The following is a 21,473-nucleotide window of genomic DNA, read 5'->3' as shown; positions in this document are numbered from 1 at the left end:
TATACACCCGAGACAACGTTATAAGTTCAAGCATATCTCGCCCGAGACTTTACCTAGTCAGATGCCACGAATCAAGCTTTTCCTGATCTTGCCTATTGCTTTGCTCTATTTGGCTATGAATTCCCAATGCGGGCCAGTCCTAACTGACACTGTACTATAATTGGACAATTGCGGCTAGACGGAATGGACAATAGCATGGCTATCCTTAACTAACCGCTAAGCAGTTCGAGACATCAACAGAAGTAAATAAAAGAGATACGCGGCCCTTAACTATCATTTGCAAAGTAATACACAAGCTCGCAGGCCAGTGAAATGGGGCCCGGTATCGGCAGATCAACGAATTCAAACTAGCTTTTCAATCATCAAGAAAAGAAATAAGTATCCATAGCTTTCGATCAATAAGACGGTAGAGATATGGCTAGCGGGATGAGGCATATACTATTCACGATTAGGCAGAGCAAGGCATTCCAATCTCGATTCCAGATCAACACAAATGATAGATATACGATCATTTCCGGATCAAGACATTCTTCCTATTAAGATATTGAATTGGGTCTTGGTCGTGGGGGAACGATGATCGATTCTGCTGGACGCAAATGGATTCGGAGATAGAAGAGAGTAGGACCACTTCGAAGTCAATGGGTTAAACATAGTGCGAGTTAGACAGATCCCCCTTCTCAAATAGAGAAAGAAGAACCCTATCGCCTAAAGAGTGCTGGAATGTAGTGAACCATACCGAGCTTTTCAGAGACGGTCAACACAAGAAAGAACAATCTAGAAGCGCCATGGAAGCGGAAGATTCGAGAGAGAGTGAATTGATCATGGTACGAAGCTCGGCCACGGGTAGATTCTTGGTGGTTGACCACATGCTCCCCTTTGACTTTTTAGAGTGTTCTGTGGAGGCCTCTATTGGGAAGGTTCGTCTGAGGCTTCGACCGTCGCCACAAAGATTCTTATGAGGCATGCTTCTGACGGGCTGCCACGCGGGAGGTACTGGAAGACTTTTCAAAGGGCTAAGTATAGGCACCGGGAAAGAGTGGGGGGTTGAAGTGGAGTTGCCACGACGATTTCTGGTAAGTCGATTGCGGAGGAACTGAGAGGGAGAAGGCCGGGCTTCCCAGATTGTGCAAATTAGCCATTCCACTTCGGGGCCGTGTGCACATAGCATGGAGGCGATGCCTTGTGCCGTGGCGTCAATTCTAGCTTCTGATGCGGGAGCTTCTAGCTGTTCGCTTTTAAATTGGCACTTTACTTTACTTTGAGGGCAGAGCGTGAATTAAGTAAAGGCTTATTTGTCAAATAATATCCAGTCCTGAATGTTTTATTTTTATTAACCAAAACCAACATTTCTCATACTTGCAACTAAGACCTCGAATGTTTGGAAAATGACGACAAACAAAATGACACCGAACTGTCATGATAAGTGATTGGGATGTAGATCCACTAATTATTTACTACGAAGCCCTTTCCTTCCTTTCACAAGTTTTCTCCTATCCAATCTGCTACTTCCCTATCAAATGTTTTCCTTTTCTGATTGAGCATTGTCTTTCCTCTGCAGACTTGCAAAGCAGAAGGGAACACTCCTCTCCTGTCAAGCTGTTATCGTTAAGCCGAAGCACCTAAGGCCAAATTCCAATACAACAAGAGCTAATGTTTAAATAAGAACGTTCTACTCAAATCAAAATGGTATAGATAATATGAGTTCGCGATCTCTGAGACGGTGGACATGTTCTGTCTCAGCAAAGCCTAGTTTCGGAAGATTGAAACGTTTCATTGAAACTCGTTTTTGACAGAACAAGTATATAACAACATTCCTTTTCTGATTTGACAAGAATTCTCAAATGGGGAGAATCAACATCACTGTGCACGAGGCCTCTCTTGCTAGAGGAAATGACTTCTAGCCCTACGCAGATTGGCATAGCTATGTATGTGGCCAACTTCAGTCAAAGCAATTCCATGATAGTAACACATGATTTAGTTTCCTACTATTTTCCACTTTCAAAGTCTTTTCTATAAAAGCAAAAGCTAGGCCTTAATAAACAACTGTTCTTTCCAAGGAAAGAGAGAAAGAAGTAAAAAAGCGGGGGATCGCTAGGAGCTCCTCTTCCGCTAAGACTAGTAATCTAGAATCTATTCTTTTAAAGAAAAGGAAATTACCCACTCAACAAAGAGCGGAGTCGTTGTCGTGAACAGGATTCTTCCCACCCTTGGGAAGTAGGCTGGCAGAAAGAAATAGCTTTTCTCTCATCGCCATTTATGGTTATGGCCTGGTCTGGGGATTGACCCTACGGCTATGGCTATTGCGCTTATCAATTCCAAAATGAAAAGATTCTTATTCTTTTCATATATTCTCTTCTAAGAGCTTCTAGGGCATAGAATCTAGCACCCTCTTTTCTTCCTTCAAAGCAAGCTTCAATCTTTCACGACCGATTTCAAGTAGCCAGTATCCTACGTAATTCATTCTTCTCCTTGCTTACTTTTCAGGGTAGTCTCGGCTAATTCGGCTATTAAGCTAAGCCTTTGACTAGTATGGTATGAATTCCTAAAGCAGTTCACCGTGTATTAGCTTCCCCCTTGCTTTCCTGGCTTGGCCACTAGCAAGAACAGCAACCGACTCTACTTAATAAACAGCTGCCACTTCCGGGGAAAAACTCTAACTCCTAACTCAAACCTAACTAAAAAAATCGGCAATTCGTAATGCTCTCTTCCTTTCCTGACCCCTTTTCAGGAGCGCGCGTGACTCGATGAAATTCCAAGATCAACCATTCCCGAGGAAGACTTCGTGCGGAAGCTGCTAAGTGGAAGAAGTCCATAGGTTCAGTAAAGAAGAAGGAAGGCGTACTATAAGCTGAACAAACACATTTGATTCAACCGGCAGAAGTTCACGAGAAATTCAACTCCTTTGACTGCGCTAGTGAACTCTCTAGTTCTCATATAAAAATAAAAAACGAATTCATTCAGTGATTTAGAGACAATGACAAATCATTTGTTGCGGATCATCTCACTCAACCACACTTCAGTGATTGAACATGGGTCGGTCCCTATTTGACAGGGGAACTTCACCCATTTCATTGACCTTCGAACCGCTCTTGCCCTCCCCTTTCACTTCCATAGTGGTCTTCTTTGGCCGGCCCACTCATTTCACTCTCAAGCTCTCTGAGAAGAGAGAATCCGATTCAAGATGTTTAGAATTCTGCCTTTCCTTCATGTTCGTGCTTTAAGTCAGTTCGTACTTTTCAGTATATAAGAGAATGACTGAACTCGCGTTGAAAGCTACTAAACAACGGCTGACAGAGACTCATAAGAGGGAGAGCGGTAGCAAAAATGAGATCTTTCGTCTAGACAGAAGAGAGATCCTTTCCTTCCTTTCTATAGGAAATGACAGATGTTGCTAAGTCACCTTCCGCTGCTCTTGCATCATCCCTTTTCCAATTCTGGATGTATGGCTCGGTTGCATCCGATTGATCGATCCCTAGTCACTGATTACATGCATGAGTTCTTTGATTCACTACTGACTTCTTCTGTGGAGCCGAGGAGAAGATCAATTGGCTTAGCCGTACCGTATCTACAACTGGATAATTGATTTGCCGAGGAATAGTATTATTTAATTGATTTGAGCCGTGCCCTTGTTGGAAAGAAAGGGAATAGGTGTCTTCGGCCGAGGTGCCGTGACTGTGGGGAAAGGGCCGTACCCTTCTATGCATGTGGGGATTCCAATTCCTAATCCTAGGCCTCGCTCGTCCCTCGCTTCGTAGGAATAGTACGAATCCTGGTCATCGCTAAAGCTGTTTTGCCAACCAATCCTTCCTTTCGATCAAGCAATCCTTCCGATAAATCCGATTTAGCGCTGGGGGGCCGTACCTCTATTTACGATAATTGCTTTAGGAGCAGGTGCCTTTTTGGATTAGGATTCGGAAGTACCGTTGTTTCCGTAGAGGATTTCGCAGTGCCTGATACTAAGGTCATATACGCAGCAGTTGAATCCGAGGAGCAGTTTATCGAAGAAAGGGATCAGCCTGCTAAACAACAACATCTCATTTCCCATGATGAACACATTGAATCTGTTCAAGTAGATAATTCTGATTCGGATGAGGATGATCGTCTAATCGGACCCGCCCCTTCCTTTTTCTTTGTCGCTATTGCGAATCCGAGGATAGAACCTTTTTATCGAAGTAGAGATGGGGCGCAATCGAAGTTGCCGTTGAAAACCTTACCGTTGTAGGATCTACTGCCGTCTACTACTATACGAGAATTTCAATCATTTCTATTGGAATAGCCGAGAAAGCAACAACTACTACTATTGACTTATCAAAACCTTTGTCCCGGGCCTTACCTCCAGTAGGAAATTGAACCGTACTTCCGGACTTCGCTTCGTTGACTTCCGCATTGCCGTGCTCTTCTCGGCCCTTGTCTGCTTTGCTTTGCCGAGGGCGAGGATAGGAAAACCGTACCCACCTTTTCTTTTAACGGAAGCCGATGCTTGTCTCCGCCTACAACTAGATAATTTCTCGGATGACAATACAATACTACAAGCAGGAGGGGATACAAATCCTTTAGATTTCGCTAGTGCAACGCTCGTATTGACCTTTAGCTCGTGGGAATCAATCGTAGTTTTTATTTAATATCGTACGTAGGACTACGAATCGTACGTAGTATTTGCGTGGGCCTCGCTCGTATGCAAGGAATAGGTTTAGGAATAGGGCTAGCGAAGGAAGGGACCAAGGAAGGAATTCGTAGCCCAGAACCTTAAGCAGGAGCTCATAACTACTACGAATGGAAAGATTCCAGCTATTGAAGCTTAAAAGAACAGAAGAAAAAGATAGAGAGGTTCAAGTTGATGGAATCCAAATCTTATGCTGATTCCAGTGATGTTGACATATTTGCACATATATCATATTCCACTTGATCGATATACCAATTCCTGAAAAAGAAGAAGATAGTGTTAACCAGTTGGAATGTCATGAAAGCACTGACTTCCGAGACAGCCTGTCCTCGGCTATTTCATTATCAAAAGCAAGTATTGGTTTTAGCCGAAACATGCGCATATTCACTTTGAGCACAGCCACCCGAAGAGGATTCGAAGAACAATTGCTATTTCATTCCTTTGGCTAGGAATCGTAGGTATTGGCGTACGTATATTCGCTCGTGTCTCGTAGGAAAGTCTATCGATGAACGGAAGCACCCCCGCGTAAACCCCCTTGAGGTGATGTCTGGTAGTTTAATGTCAAGAGTAGTATACCAACCTATTTGAAAAACAATACAAGCCTTTCGAGACAGTAACCAGGTCAACTCTGCTGCAGCAGTGCCAAGGATTGCAATTTAGCTCTTTGCTTTTCAGTTGAGGAGCGAAGCCCTGTAGTAAATACCTCCGGAAAGTAAAAATCTCATATCCTAAATGCCTTCTTTCTTTTACATAAAGGGAGAAGGATCTGATAAAAGGCGAAGATAAAAGGCGGATTCTATTGATTTTCCCAGCATTTCCTCAACCAGTGGTGTTCCCATGTGGTGGTATACCAATATTGAATTTGTTTCATTCGCTATCGCTATCCCGGGGCCGTGCCTTGTAGGAAAGGATCGCTCGCTACAGGTAACCCGTTAATTCGTAAAACGTATGTTTCGTACGATATTATGTTTCGTATGTTTCGTAGGAAGCCGAATCCCGGTATTCGTATAGGAATAGGTGTCTTCGGCCGATCAATTGGAGCCGAATCCCGTAGAGGAATCCGTTTTCGTAGCAAGGAAGGAGCCCTAAGCTAGGTAGCTGTTCTTGGGATTTCCGTTCTTGGGATTACCGGTGCCCAGGAAAGAATGGATGAAGCAATGCCGGTACTAAATTGATCAAACATGATGGTGATCTGCTACCCACCTACTCTAATAGAAGCACTACAGGGGTATCAACTATTGAAACAAATGCTCAAACCAACTATTCAAATAGCAGGCTTTATCTTTTAAAACAAGCAGGATTCCAGGAATTGGGAAGAAGAGAAGGTGCAGAAGAAGAGAGGGAATCTAGATCAAAGAGAAAGTAGGGAAGTGTTGCTCGGCATGCTTTACCAAACAAGTAGTGGAGTCCGCCCCTATTCAGAAAGCCGGGTAAGAAAGGTGGTGTATCAAGGAGTTACGGTTGGAAAGCAAGAACTTAAAACAGTTCAATCCAGTTCTTCTGATGATAGGAATCTTCCCTTTATTAGGTGGCTATAGCATAACGAAACAAGTAGGTTGAGTAGTTTTCAAGAATAGGTTTGAAAGTAGTATTTTTTAATAGGTAAAGTTGGCTTGTTAGGAATAGGTAAAGTATATCAGTTACGGTCAAAAAGTATAGATGCACCGAAGTTGTCTAGTTGTTGGAAAGGGATAGCTGGAATTCCCTGTAGTCAACATTCTAATAGTATCCAAGGGATAACCGAGATAGAAAGAAGTAACCGCTAAACTAGTTTTTTGACAAGAGGTATGCGTATTGAATAAGAAGTATAGGCTTTTTCTTGCTAGTAGAAAGATTTATACCGGTGGTAAGCGAATAGGGGTGTAGACCTTTGTGAGTATGTATTTACGAGAGGACAGGTAAGTCACAAGGTATTCCTTGAAAAGCAAATAATAGAAATGAACGAGAGTGTGGAGAAGATACTAGGTTAAGTGCATGAAGGGGTAGCCGGGGCGGCCCGTATAGCATGGTCTAGGGTTGTGAGAGACAGAAAGAAGAGATCGGTCATCAAGAAAAGGCATAGGACTAGAAAGAAGTCATAGGCAACTCACAGATACGCACGAATAGCTAGTAAAGAACGCGGAGCTCCTATTCTATTCAGGCAACCTTGGCAGCTTTGCAAGCTCTTCGCAACAGGCTCCGGGGATGCAATAATGGTGATGGTGGCACTCCATGGATTCATGAAGAGAAGCTGACAGACCCTGTAATTGATGCTTTCCAAGCTGATGAAGAACGAGGCGTAGGAATGCTATGAAAATTTCCAACCAACGGCTCCAACCGAACATGAAATTTTATCCACGCACTCTTATTCTTATCCAGGTTTTATTCTTATGGTTGGATTCTGACAAAATGACTACTTACAACTCTCAGACCTATTGTTGAATGAATGACAAACCAACGCTCATAACATTATTATGGTTTCTTCTACTCCAGTGCAATTATACCATCGATTATTGTATTGGGGCTTCTTGTAGTTATCGGACATTTCCTTTTCGATCCTTACTTACTACCATGTCCTGCAGTTTGAACACGAAACCATTCCTGACTTGATCCAGGCGATTTTGGGAAGGACTCCGCATTCTCCCACAAAAGGCCAGGCCTTGAGTTTCTAGCCGACTCATATAAGTTAGGGTGTAAATTGAGGTGACGTATCTTTCTCTCTGATGTTCTCTGTGGTCTCAAAGGATGATCAGTCGGATAGCGACATTGGTAAATAAAAAGAAGAAGTTTACACGCCGGGTGCATACTTCAGTGCCACTAATTAGCGACTTTTTATTGGCCCTTTACCTACACCATGTAGACCGTAGGATTACACAGAATCCCATTGGCGAGGACAGCTAGGTTATTCAAGAAACTTGGAATACCAACTCCAAACAAGCAACGGATTGAGCAACTAGCGCGAAAGCCGTTGCGCTAATGCGCATCCTCTTGCTTGCTTGGCTTGCTGAATCAGCATATGGATATGGATTACTTCATTGAATTTCTTGGCCCGAGCTCTTGTGATTGGTCTACTTGGCAGGTGGAATGGATCCTTAGCAGGTTCATGTGTTCCTTGTTTACGTAGCTCTTCTGTTGGATCACGTAGCCCCTCCGTTGGATTACGTTGCTCTGCCCTTGGATTACTTGAGTCATTTCTTGGTTTACTTGGCTGCTCCGCAACATGTTGGTTACTTTATCCTTCGCTTTGTTTACTTGGGAGCCCAATACTTATTGGTTGGGAAAATGACCTTCCAAGGAAAATTAGCCTCCCACTGGACCGAAAAACCCATATATTCCCATGGGAATGGGTGGTGCTGAACAAGCAGGCAGGCCCAACGTTGTTTATCTCTACTGCAATCATGGTTAGGTAAAAGGAATTCCGCTGCCGCGGGTACGTGATTAGTTACAACCAACGGAAAGACTTATTGAAATAATAGGGAATTTCCTCATCCAGTCTACTCCTAGGACTACATCATATGCTCCCAACTCCATGGCCAACAAATCAAACTTCAATCGATATCCTTGCATCTCCCACTGTACACCAGAACACATCCCATACAATCGGCCCGAAGAGCATCAATGTGCAGGCCTACTAAATTGGCATAGAGATACATTAGCCGAGTTTGCTTACAACAACTGCTATCACTCTAGCCATCGGAATGGCACCTTTCGATGCACTCTACGGGAACCTTTGTCGTACCCCGATTTGTTGGGGTTGGCACGTACCGACCGACGGGGCCACAGAAGATGAAGGAGAGTGCCGAGAAGATAAAACTTATTCTAGATTAAAAGAAGCTCAGGACCAGGTACGCCGACCACGATATTTGGAGTTTGCAGTAGGTGATCATGCTTGACTTCGGCTTGAACCTACAAAGGGTGTGATGCGTTTTTAAGTGAAGGATTAGGTATAGCTGACCGATACATCGGACCTTTCTTGGCCCATATACCCCTAGCCCTTACTCCCTTGTTTCGGTGGTTGGTCTCTACCTTTTTCTGTCTCTTGGCTAGTTTGTCTTCCTCTTCTTTATATTCGAATAAGTGGGCCAATCTGGCTTTGAACCGGATTGCTAGCCTAAAGCTAACAAAGAATTCCCGCCCCCTTGTAAATCCAATCCCGGAACTACAGCTGAAAAGGATCGTGCAGTGGATGTGTCGGGTTCGAAACTTGCTCCCCCACGTCCTGAGTTATTGGCAGAAATTCTCGCTTAGCGCCCTGGGGAAGACTTCTAGACTGCTGTGGGAGCTCGAAGGAAGCAGAAGCAAAACCTGCTTTCTTTCTGTCCCAACCTCCATGGGTTCCTCCCTGTATGACATAGTCCATTGGATTGGGGCAATGGTACGCACCTATGTTTGGTGTCCCCTCTCTCACTTCCTCGTCAGATCCTGGTCCCAAAGGGCAATACATTGAGTCGGAAAGACTTTCGTAAATTCCATTCTGTAGCCGAACTAGCCCCTGGATCAGCTCTCATAGTGGGGGAATCAGAGTCAAGTTAGGCGCAAAAGAGGGGGTTGACATCATTCGTCGTGATTGGATCAATCAGACTCCCCCACAGGAAATGCCAAGGGGCGCCCTTTCTCATTATCATCTACCGCCCATTTCTTCATCATCTGCTGCTGCCTTAAGTGCGTAAAGTAGGCTCAGCTTCTTTGGTTTCTAAATATCTTGTGGTAGCCGAAGGTAGTCCAGTCCGCTTGTTAGATTGAATGGAATCTTATATAACCTACGTAGCTAAAGAGAAAATCATAATAGTCTAAGTGGACCTCTCAAAGGTATAAATAAGTAGACATTAGTCTTACAGGTTCGGTCTTTTTCTTTTTTTGTTATGATGCCCACATTTCATACTTCTCAATTCTTATTTATTCAAGGGTTCGTATGTACTGAGTGACTCTAGGTCTATTCAGATGCTGCTTCAAGAGAGCTTTATTCGGCCTTTGTATGACCGTCTTCCCTTCCTGTCTATCTCCCTTCGGTCAGGTAGTTCTGCTTCCGATGCCGGAGGAGCAGGGTGGGATAGAAGGGTAGTTTCTGAGTTCGAGATGTCTGAGCTTGGAGGTTCCGCTTCTCTAATGTGATAATAAAGCAACAAGCAACGTCGCTCCCGTGCGCTCATCCCTTGCTTGTTCTTGAGCGCTAGTCATTCATCCCTAGCAGGGTTTCTTGGGATATCTTGATTCTCTTTATGATGATGTAAGGGTCGGCAACAATGAATAAGGAATCGATCGGAAGTTCGCGCCAATCGATCTTCTGTAGGAGTAGGGGGTAGCGCGAATCCCCTCTTTCTTCGTTTAGAAGAGTGCTGGACCTCCACAACGTCAAACCATAGAACACTGCTCCTTTCGGTCGAACCCTAGGAAAGACGACTTTACCTTTTTCGTAGATAGTCTGAGTTCGAGCTACTGTAGTCTCCCCCGTTGACCTTCTTTTTTAGATAGAATCCTCAATGAGTGGAAAGGACTCCCAGACTTGCTCCGCAGTACGAGCCCCATACAGAGCCGCGCCCTTGTGATATGATAAGAAGAAAAGGGGCCAGGCCACCCTCTTTTCTTTTCCGCACCAAGCCTTCTTGTAAAATCGGGTGTATAGCTCAGTTGGTAGAGCATTGGGCTTTTAACCTAATGGTCGCAGGTTCAAGTCCTGCTATACCCAAAAAAAACCACTCTTGTATTCGTAAGGATGCATAGTAGCCTTCAAAGAGCACTCTTTGGCCTTGAGACTCGCCCCTTTCTCATCAACATCTCGACTTCGCTCGTTGTTTTAGGTAAGTATAAAGGAGATCAGACTGGCTCGGTCATTGATAGGCCGGCCTTCTCCTTATTCATTGGATAGGGCGCGGGGGAAAGTCAAGTCAAGCACTAGTTAGTTGGGGTGGGACGCACCAAAGCTGCGTTCGTTGTACTAGCGCCTTATCTTTTGAAGCTAAACAGAGGCTCGAAAGACGGAGTACGTCCGAAGTCGTTGGCTGCCTTTTTGTAGTGCGCAAGTCAGAGTGAACTTCTTCTTCTGTTTTGCGAATCTACTAACGAGAACTGCCGTACAGTCCTATCTTTTCTTAAGAATAAGAAAGATCGTAGATGAACGTTTCGTTACCTAAGTAGTTGAGCAATTCATTCCAAGGTAAACAAAGAGGTATTTCCTTTTCTCGTTCAGTCCTTCTCTCCTTCCATCCCAGTAGGCCTATTCATGCTTTTTTGCTATCCATCTTGATCAAATAAAATAGAAGAAGGGGAAATTCAGACTAGGCAAAAGACCTAAAATAGTTAAATAAAGATAAAACAACTTTCTTATTGTAAAGTAGTAAACCATAGTTCTCATCCTAGGAAACCATATCGATCATCGGTTCAGAGCTCCCAACTACGAAGCTCTTTTCTAGAGCGAGTCAACAATTCGTGGATCCATGGTTTGGATGAAGCTATGTACCCGGGTAGAGATGATTTGTCTCAAAGATGTTCCGCTCATCCAAGAATCTGAAACTTCATCTACATAAATAGCCCTTTCCTTTCTTTTCTTGACTTAAAAAGGTAATCAATCCTTTCTTTTCATCTTTTATCAAGTCTTCCTCTTCCTGATTGACTCAATCAGGGATAGAAATTCGGATCAACTATGAGGAGTAGGGCAGCTGGGCAAGTGAATGAACTCTGTCCTGGGCATTTCCAATAAGTTCAGTGAAGTGAGGGTGAAACCTTTTTTGAGAGGGAAAATACACTAAAAATGATATTCAATAATGGAAGGAATGAGTTGAAGATTTACTGGAAGAAAAAAATACGATACTTTTCTAGTCGTAGGTAGGGCTACCTATCTAGTTTCGTGCTTCGGGCGTACCAGATTCAATAGGCTAGGTTATAGCTGACAGATTTCTTTAAGAACTAGCCGCCTATAAGCCTCGCTAGTAGTATTCCAGCCCAGTGCCGGAGTAGTGACTCACAAGGTAAGTTCTCCTCGATGCATTTCCAACACTCTCTTTTTCTACGTACACTTTTTATTCCTCAGTAGGTAGGGACAACGTTCGAGATCTCATCCGACCGTCTATTTATCACTGATTGGGAGATTGGATTGGAATCCGAGGAGAACAGATTGGATGTCATGGAACGAATGGGGCACTACGTTGGTTACCCACTGCTAGCCTAGCGGAGATTTCTCTATTTGTTGAAAGTGGAAAGGAGTCTGAATCGGAAAGTTGGGCTCGTTCACTCACACCTTTCTTTGATTATCGATGACTTGGCTTCTTGCTCAAGTAAGCACCCGGCATACCAATTCATTATCCTTGGGGCTCGCTCCTTCCTATCTACGTTATTCTTTCTTTGTTACTCTCGTAATGACGTTCCGAAAGAAATCAAGGTTACCAGGTCACAGCTCAGATTCTTCTTCCCTTATAGAACCTTCCCGAAAGAAATCAGTGGAAGTGGGTCCGCCCCTACAACTCATCAAATCTGCCTTCTTTTCTGTTCTGCGCTGTACATATTCTCAAGTTATGAGAAAGAATGGATTTGAATGAAATTTTTCATTAAAAAAATAAACGAATGAAGAATATTGATCCCTCTTATCTGATAAGCACTCAAAGCATTTGAACTGCTCAATGAACAATAAATAAAGAGCTAAGGTAAAAAAGTATATGTGTTACTAATAGTATAGTATAGTATAGTAAACCAATTTCTTTTTTAGTTTGCTTTCAGCTGAACATGATGAACATGTTCTAACTAAAAATGAGGTGAGGCTTGATTAGGTGGCTTTGCAAGAACTAGGGAGGAACACAAGTTATGTACTTTAGGCTACACATATGAATTTATAAGATCAACTTTTCCAATTGGACATAAACAAAAGCAACCAATAATATATATATATATAAACTTCCATAATATTTTCTCTATGGTGAAGTAATTTCATCGATAACCACTAAACGATTAAGTCGCGATGTATGCAAAGCTAGACAACGAACATTTCATAATACACTCGTTCTGCATATCTTTAGGATAAAAGAAAAAACAGCGAATAAAAAAGTTTTCCGAAAAAAAAAAGATCAAGAAATCTATTTTGTATGGTTCTTATTTCGTTGAAAACGTTTCCATGAGACTTTCTTTCATTGAAGAAGTCCATGACTTGTTCTAGGTGATATGAGGTTGAACAGGCTTTAGAAAAAATGCAAAGAAGGGTACATAAGGGTGGAATAAAAAACAAAAAGATGACCCCTTCTTTCTTCCTGAGCATTACCGATAAATATTCTTTCTTTATACGTTAGGTTGGGTTTCAGATGTATATAATTTATTATATGAAACCAAAAAGAAGAAATGACAAGAAAGTTGTATATAGATGGAGGATAAAATTACGATGTGGAAAACAAGACAGGGGTTTTGTACAATGACACTGTACAACAATTTGGAAAAGGGATGTAGCGCAGCTTGGTAGCGCGTTTGTTTTGGGTACAAAATGTCACGGGTTCAAATCCTGTCATCCCTACCTATTACTTCTCCTATGGGCAGTAACGAGGGATCAATTGAGATCGATTCAAATTGGACAAAATTCAGAGTTTCATTTTTCTATATGCATGCGGTACAAAAATCATCCTTTTCTTTACAGCTTTATCTCCTGTCGTAAGAAAGCGCTCTTAGTTCAGTTCGGTAGAACGTGGGTCTCCAAAACCCAATGTCGTAGGTTCAAATCCTACAGAGCGTGATTCTGTTCTTGTTATGTCGAATAAAAAAAAAGAACTTAACAAAGTGGAATGTCCGACTACTGTTCTTAACCCAAATCAAAGAAAAGAACAGAAATACTCGACCAGGAGAGGAGACCACTGACCAATCTCCGTCCATTTTCCCTTGCCTTCCTTTATGGGTATGCCTGTTTTAGGGGACCTTATAGTAATAATAGTCTAATAGACCAACTAGAGGAGAGGAATCCTTCATGAATCGCCTTGCCTTGCTTAAAGAGGTTTATGAAAAACCGCCCGTGGAACTCTTGTTTTGAGGAAGCAATGAACATTGTCTTTTTCCATTCTCAATAAATGAGGAAGGAGGGGTGAGGTCCTCACTTGCGAGTGAGGCAAGGCTTTCTTTTATAATACATCCTACCCTATTTTGGTTGACGATTGCGTTCTATTCCAATTATTCACTTGTTTTTCTTGTCACTGTGGCGAGACCAGATGAGAGAGAGAACTATTTTCCATTTCCAGACAGACCCCGAGCCGAGGTTGGAACAATTCTTTTTTTTTGTTGGTTCCTTCTTTCTTATTTTGAATAAGTGAGTCTCTTCCATTCGGTTCATTAGCTTTAGGAAAAATAGAAGCAGCGGAAATGCTCGCTTCTAAAAGGCTTAAAGGCTCTGATCAAGGCAATGAACATTTTTCACTTGGAAACTAATAAGAAAGGAATTCAAATCATAGTTCAATACATACTTTTTATCCTTTAAGAAGGGTTAAACTTTCCTTCCAATACTTGTGCGCTTTACCCATCTCTACTGAACAAATCCACTACACATCGCTGGCAAAACCTACATCGAGTGGCAGGGTATGTGTGTAGGCCTTTTCAAGGACATTCGAAACAACATGTCGATAAATAGCTATAGAAAGTGGGGCTAGATCGAGAGTTCTGACCTTTTCTTTTCTTTTCTTTTCGTGGGTGATCTTTCAAACTTTTGTTTTTCTAGCGAAAGAACGCCCTTCTGAGCGATGATCTCCTACAAGCGAGTATAGTAAGGTTGACTTCAATTGAGACAGAAATGTCACTGGTCAGCTCCTTAGCGTGACAATTAACATCACTTTCTTATTACCTAAGAGATTAGATAAGGGAAGAAGGCAGGCCAAAGCTTATAGATTCGGAGATCGTACTTCTAACGCTTTGTCTGAGTCAGTCCTACGACCCCTTCCGGCTGAGACACGAATCCTAGCCTATCTGAGTCGCAGAATGAAGGGCTCTTCAGAAGGCGCCACCCAAGTCTCCTTTGAGACTTCGGAGTCAGGAATGATTTTTCCAAGGAAGGCGGATTTTCTTCGTTCCGCAGCACGAACAGGGTGTACAGAAGATCGATGTGCCATCTTTCTAACCACGTTCATTTGTTGTATGATCAGTAGGGAAGGGAGCCTTTGATAAAGGGACCCCCAACCAAGAAATCTACTGTCTCAGAGCGACAGTCAAGCTCGTATCGCGGAACTAGAACATTTCTTTGATTGATAGGTCAGATAGGAAGCAGGCAAGCAAACCAAGTTATAGGTTTGGAAGTTAGAACTAGGAAAGGTTGTCCTGTGACTACCTTTGAAGTCTTTGGGTAGGACATCAGGCTAAGGTCTTATGATGAGCCACGCGCATATGAGGTTTACTGCAGTCCTAAAGCTCTGTCCCCTATCCTACCACTAGATCCCCTATGCCGGAACATGAACAGAGAAAGCTGTGAGTGTAGTCTTAGGAACGAACCCGGGGTTGCTCTCGCAAAAAGATTGTACTAAAGAAAGCTAGAAAGCCCAATTCCAAGCAAGCAACCTCTGGTCCACGGGTCGGTGAACGAATGGGTTTTGGGAAATAGAGAACATGGACTCGATTGAACAAAGGTGGCACCGGAATGAATAGCCCACTTGTTTCGGGCAAGAATGAATGGGACTGATCGACTCGAGTTACCGAGCGACCTCCACTCTTCGACTCGAGCTTTCGCTTCTGCTTTTCTCTTTTTTGGATTTATTAGCTTTTTAGGGAAAGAAGAGGAAATACAACTATGTCTACGAGTGCCGCGAATGAACCTTCGGTTCTTCCCAAGAACAAGGAGACACGAACTAAATAACTCGTATCAGGCTACGGGAATAGTGAACGGGAAGAAGGAACTAGTGAGGCTTTCGTTGGTCAAACAATATGCCCTCCTCACTTGAGGAGAGTGAAGGTCATGACTTATTGAAGCAGAACGTCAATTGGCCAAGAGAAGGGGAACTCCTTTCGTCGGTAACTATTGAATTGCCTATCTAACAGTGGAGCGAAGCGGAACGTTGAACGGGAAACTCGTGTCGTCGGTTATCCAATTTCCCTCCTTTCTTCTGTTTCGACAAAGAAAACGTTTAGGTATCGGTAATAGGATTCCCACTATGATTTGAAGAAAAAGATAGATTCTATTCTTTAATAATCCACAAATAATATATAGAATCAGGCTCCGTAATCAAGTGCTCGCTGTGAGAAGAAGATCTACAGGCATGTACCCATTTCTCCCTGCAAAATAAGTTTGAACCCGAGTGAGTATGGACCATACGCTCATCTTTCTTCTCAATCTACACCTCGTCCCGCGAGAGACCTATCCTCGTTTCGAAATAAAGGACCGTAGTGAGGATCGACCCCGGATAAGTGAGTCAGTGTAGGGACAGAGGCTGATGATTCTAAAGGTGATTTCAAACTACAAGATGACTTTATTTGAAAACGGAATCCAAATATCAACAAAAAGATGAATGGAAAGTCTTGTCGATATGAATTGATCTTCAACCCAATGACAATGCTTCGATTTCGATCTTTACTTCTTTCTTGGATGCCTGAAGTTTGTGTTCGCATTTCATCAAAGGAAAAGTGGGCTGTACCTACATGAAGAAAAGAGTTGCTCGTGTAAAAGCAATATCTTCTATTTTACTTATCTAGCCGTGTCTTGTCTTGCACATACTCGGCTCGGTGAATGGTTCATCTTCGATTGGCATGGTCCTTTGGATGTAAGAGATCTCGTTTGCTGGCCGGGCCCTTCCATGAGTTTAGATCTCTATGTATGAATCTCTTATGAAATCCCATACTTTTTATCATTTCAGAACGATCAGCATACTGTGTGACTTCTGCGTTACAGTTCTTGCATTTCGTTTGTAGCTTTGCATGAACATTTAGATATTGGAAAGCGAACTCCCTTAATTAGGAATTTCATAGATAGAGAAGGACGGGAAAAAAGAGAGAGACTGACTAACTACCCGGATCAATGCTGATTGACGACTGAATAAATAGCCGGAAGCAACAACTGCACGAGAGAGAAAGAGCGGATCCAACTAAGGAAATGCAGTACCTGTTCTGTCGGAGCTAATCATGCAAAGCTAGCGTAGCGCCAGCCGTCGAAGTGAATGAATTCGAAAGAACGAAGAAGTAAGGAAATGAGACGACTCTTTCTTGAACAATTTCATAAGCAGATCTTCCCCTCCACACCAATCACGAGTTTTTTTTTATTCCTCTCGTATATCGTCGTCACGCCCTTAATGATAGGTTTTGAAAAAGATTTTTCATGTCATTCCCATTTAGGTTCGATTCGGATCTCTCTGTTGTTTCCCTTTCCTCCCGAACCTTTTCTTCGAAATGATAAAGAATCTGGTACACTCGAATTGTATTATTTAAGTGCTTATTGCTTGCCAAAAATCCTACTTCTACAATTGGTAGGTCACCGGGTTATTCAAATAAGTCGTGTTTTCTGTGCTTTTCCCATGTTACAACTTCCGTACCAATTCGATCGATCCGGAATGGATCGGTTAAACATTCTATTAGGGAGCCCGGTCTTGACTCTTCTGTGTGGTATTCATTCTCGTTCGGCTCTTGGAGTCACATCCAGCAGTGGTTGGAACAGCTCGCAAAATCCAACCACTTCACCTACTTTATTGCCCCCAACCGTTTCCTGTACCTCTATAGAAACAGAAGGGTTTCATGTTCTTTCATCGATTGGGTATTCCTCTCCTTTTGTATCTCTTTATCCAATTTCGGTCTCGATTAGTTCACAAGATTGAATGGCCAAGTCATGGAAAAGCCGTTATTCGATTGTTTTAAAAGAATGTTGAGCCGGGCCCGGGTATGTAAGTTCAGCGATGTACAAACAAGGATTGATTTGACTTCCGCACCTAGGTTGGGGGGTAGGTGAGGGTGGGGGGTGATATTATGGCTGAATAAGGAAGAGGAATAGAATCTCATTCATGTGTTCATGCTAACAGAAGAGCGGATCCAATACACATAAGGCATCGGTTGTTCTTAACAGCGATGGCTATTCATTTAAGCCCTAAAGAACTAGCTTCCTGGCGGACTTACTCACTCGATCACCGGCTTTAAGAGGATTCCCCCACTTAAGAATAAAGGGGCATAGATTACGAAAGGGCTACGTTCACTTGATGAACGGTAAAAGGTATTCTATTGTTACTAACGTCAACTAAAAGCAAGGAGTTGGCATCGGGAACGACAGTCGCTCGACGTAAGGAGAGGAAGGAAATATCAATAGAGGAACGAAAACCGCAGGGTATGAAATTAGGGTAGGGTTGGCTGGGTAAGTCCAATTGTTATGAAAACCTTTCCTATGCCGGGACCAGTCTGGCATGGTAATTTGGAAGACCTGGAGTTGGATGATATGTTTGGATTTGTGGGTCTTCTTATTCGTACAGTAGGTTCTTTTCCTTACAGATCAGGTTTCTTCTTTCTCGTCGTCCTAATCCGGATATTAAGTTGAATTCAAAATTATATACATACAATATTATTAATAACCCGCAAATCCATCACTTCAAGGGACACAAAAGGCGCGTCTTCCCGCCGGGCCCTACAAGCCTACGCCTATTCTTTCCTATGTTCGTTCTTGTCTCATTTCTTTGAAAGTAATATCGTCCGTAACAAAAGATCGATTCAATGCATTTTCATTTCTTTTCTCTCTCTATCTGCGAGTGGTTCGGCTTTTTTCCTAAGCAAGGACGGTGCTGTCGAGTGAGGATTGGCTGAGCGTGCTTTCGCTGCTCGTGGTGGAGTACTCTTTTCATTATTCGCTCTATTATTGCCTCAGGATGTGATCGGGATTAAGCGGCGTATATGATACCCCGGGGGGACCGGACTCAAGGGATTCATTCTTTTTCGCACTAATGGAGTGCGGGAGTTCCACCATTCATTCTGGGCAAAATATCTATGTGTAAGTCTATTAAAAAAAGGACTTCTAATAAAAAATTATTCTGCTACAGCATAAGCTCGCCTATAAATAGAAGCTTCGGTGCACTCTCTATTTTGCGGGACAAGAAAGAGTGAAATGGGGATCGCAGCAAGACTCGCGATAATTAGTCAACAAATTTAAAATATAGAAAACGAGAAGAGGGCACTTTTGGAGAACTTCTGGGGGCAGATGCCTATCTACAATGAAGGTGTGATACTAGGTCATCTGCTTCATATTCGGGAACAAACCCGCAGTCTGGAAAACAGGAAGAAGGCGCTGCTCCAAGAGCAGCAAGCGCTCATTGTGGAGGCTGCCCACCGTAGAAACGAAAATATAAGAAGGTAGTTACTCGTCTATCTCAACGTAAATGAACGAAGTCACTTAAGTCTTCCTACTACTGCTCCTTCTTACTTATTTTCGTTTTTTCAGGATCTAAAGAAGAAGAGGCAATACCACCACATGGCGCAAACCAGTAGGAACAAGAAAGAAGAGAGAGGGTTTGCTTGCTCTATTTCAATATATGAAAACATAATCTTATCTATTAAGTGAAATAATCTTATCTATTATTTGTGAGCTCAACTACTCATAAAGAAACAAGAATTGAGATATTAGATTAAAAAAGATTCTCCATCTTGATCTTTTGCTGTGTCAATGGTATACAATCAATTGCAGATCGGATAAGGATAGAGGATGAGCGATAAATTCATCTACTCTATTTTTCTTCGCGGTGGGTTTATGCGGGTGCCGGCAAAACAACCCACCCATCGTACACTATTGTTGTACAAGAAGAATAATTTTGAAGGTGCCGGCTTTTCACCAAACTATATTGAAGTTTGTGAATATCTGTGAACATAACTAGATTATAGACACAGAAAAAACAACATTCTCTCTTCGAACCAGAATCCTTATTTCCCTGGCCCGTGCCCCCGGAGGGCGTAGGATTTGGGGTAATCCTGGTTTTAAGCTCTTCTCTGAGCTTGGCTTTGTTCCCAATGCTATCAGCAGGAAATGAAGAGGGCGGCGGCGAGAGAAACCACTACATATACGAGTTGGTGGTATACAACTAGAAAATCCGAAAGATAGTACTCGCTCTTCCCTCCCTCGCTTCGGTAGTAGAGGAATCGCTCAAGCGTTAGTCGTAGGAAGATATTCGCTTTAGCTCATGATACATGTTTTATACGCGTAAAAGCACCCCTGAAGGGAGTAAACCAACATAGCGTACTAGTCCTTCCCAAAGCTTAAATGGAAATGGCGCAAGGGATAGGGGATTCCAATTCGTATTGGTTTTAAGCCGAGAAAAGGGACTATCGGAGGATGTGTCGAGCCGTGGCCTAGCCCGAGCTGTCGATGATCACCTAGCGCTATCAATTAACGTAGGGAACGTACGCTACTACGAATGGTTCTACACATGCCGTAACAAAGCTAAAGGAAGCCGATCAATCGAGTTGGAACCTAGACCGTGGCAAATCTATGTTGTTGGCTACCTGGCTCTTGCATTTCCAGCGGTCCCCACATAAAATAAAGCCTCCCTTTTTTCCTTAATACCCCTTCCTCCTCTTCCCAACCATCTTGTCCTCCTCTCGCTTCACTAATGCTCTTCTTAACTTCTTCAGCTAATGAGTCTCCTTCGTGGCTTTGTTTCACTTCTCCTATCCAATCCGGCAACAACTTGCTCACAAGGGTGCAACCACTGAATTTGTAACGACACAATGATTTTAAGAACAATCAAAAGACTCAAGATGTAAAGACAGTAAAGGTAGAAGATCATTTCCGGGTAGATAGGAGAGCTATTAAAATCCACAAACATGAATCAGAGTTTCGACTGGGTTCTCCAGATTTCACCAAAAGAAGACGAGTCTACAAATAAGAGAATTTATCATTTTTGGGTTTATACCGAGCCAAAACATATAATTTCCATTGAAGAAGGAAGTAAGGATGCTAGCCGGAGAATCAAGAAATAAATACTTCCCATTCCGATTCTTTTTTAGTTCCCAAGATAGAATTTCTTTGTTTTTGGCAAGAGCGGTGGGTGACAACGTGCAAGACTAGATAGGTTTGGCTTTGATCTGATCAATAGGAATAGGAGGAAGCGTTGGAGAGGTACCAAATGACTGAAGAGGGGAACCCATCTGACCACATGTAGAGCCAGCCCATAAGTAAATTAAAGAGAATTTCTTCATCTTCCAAAGTATGTGAGTGAGGTAAAAATTCCATGGATCGATCTCATCACTCACATCCAACAACTAGTGAAAGATGTAATGATGAAGCTATAGGAGAAGAAAAAGCGTTGGTTTTGATTGGTAATCTTGAGTTGTCATCTTTTGAAAGAGAGTAACTTGCTGGATGGAGAGCAGCTAGGAGAATAAAGTTCATCTTTACCCCATCTTTCATTCCAACTCTATTTTCTTGTGTGCGATCCTTCTTTCTGGTTTGGAATCCAAGAAGCTCAATGGGCTAGTTTCAAGTTCGATCAGACACGAAATCAGGTATAGCCACCAGCCTAGATAGAACGGGCGGGGGAAGAAAAACTAGGAGCGAGCCACATTCAAGAGGGTTGTCAAAGGCCCTCTCAATAGAGCTATTTTGTCATTGAATCGATGGAGGGAAGACTCCTTCGGTAGGTGCCCCCGACTCTTCCAGTTTCTGGGTGGGATCTTAAGGCTTAATCTCTGATTGCGCAGGATTCATCTTTGTTTGGTAACCTCAGACCCTGAACCAGGAGTTGGAAGCGCCTTTGCCAGACTTTCCAATTGAACACGATGCGGGCGATGCAACTCGGCAAGGAGAAGGCTGAACCCTGGTGCTACACTACAGTAGAAGCTTTGGCAGTTTACCATGGCTTGATGTTATAGTTGTCATGCTAAAGCCGTTGATAGCTACTTCGCTTGACGAGCTAAGTAGAAAGACTTTGTG

The 21,473-nt window shown here is 42.9% G+C and overlaps 1 long non-coding RNA gene and 3 other non-coding genes across 4 annotated transcripts; all 4 read left to right on the top strand.

Annotated features, from left to right (window-relative positions):
* Positions 1-10,255: 10,255 nt before the first annotated feature.
* On the top strand, positions 10,256-10,328 carry TRNAK-UUU. The gene has a single exon. It is a non-coding gene; the product is annotated as a tRNA-Lys (tRNA).
* A 2,731-nt stretch (positions 10,329-13,059) lies between these two features.
* TRNAP-UGG lies at positions 13,060-13,133 on the top strand. The gene has a single exon. It is a non-coding gene; the product is annotated as a tRNA-Pro (tRNA).
* Positions 13,134-13,275: 142 nt separating this feature from the next.
* Positions 13,276-13,349, top strand: TRNAW-CCA. The gene has a single exon. It is a non-coding gene; the product is annotated as a tRNA-Trp (tRNA).
* LOC120694140 lies at positions 13,347-19,384 on the top strand. The gene is made up of 2 exons (XR_005683338.1): positions 13,347-18,901; positions 18,990-19,384. It is a non-coding gene; the product is annotated as an uncharacterized LOC120694140 (long non-coding RNA).
* Positions 19,385-21,473: the final 2,089 nt, after the last annotated feature.

This window comes from Panicum virgatum, unplaced genomic scaffold, assembly GCF_016808335.1.
Source record: "Panicum virgatum strain AP13 unplaced genomic scaffold, P.virgatum_v5 scaffold_3553, whole genome shotgun sequence".
In the NCBI taxonomy this organism is placed as follows: domain Eukaryota; kingdom Viridiplantae; phylum Streptophyta; class Magnoliopsida; order Poales; family Poaceae; genus Panicum; species Panicum virgatum.
The sequence above is the reverse complement of the archived record's forward strand: the minus strand, read 5'-3'. Positions and strand labels throughout refer to the sequence as shown.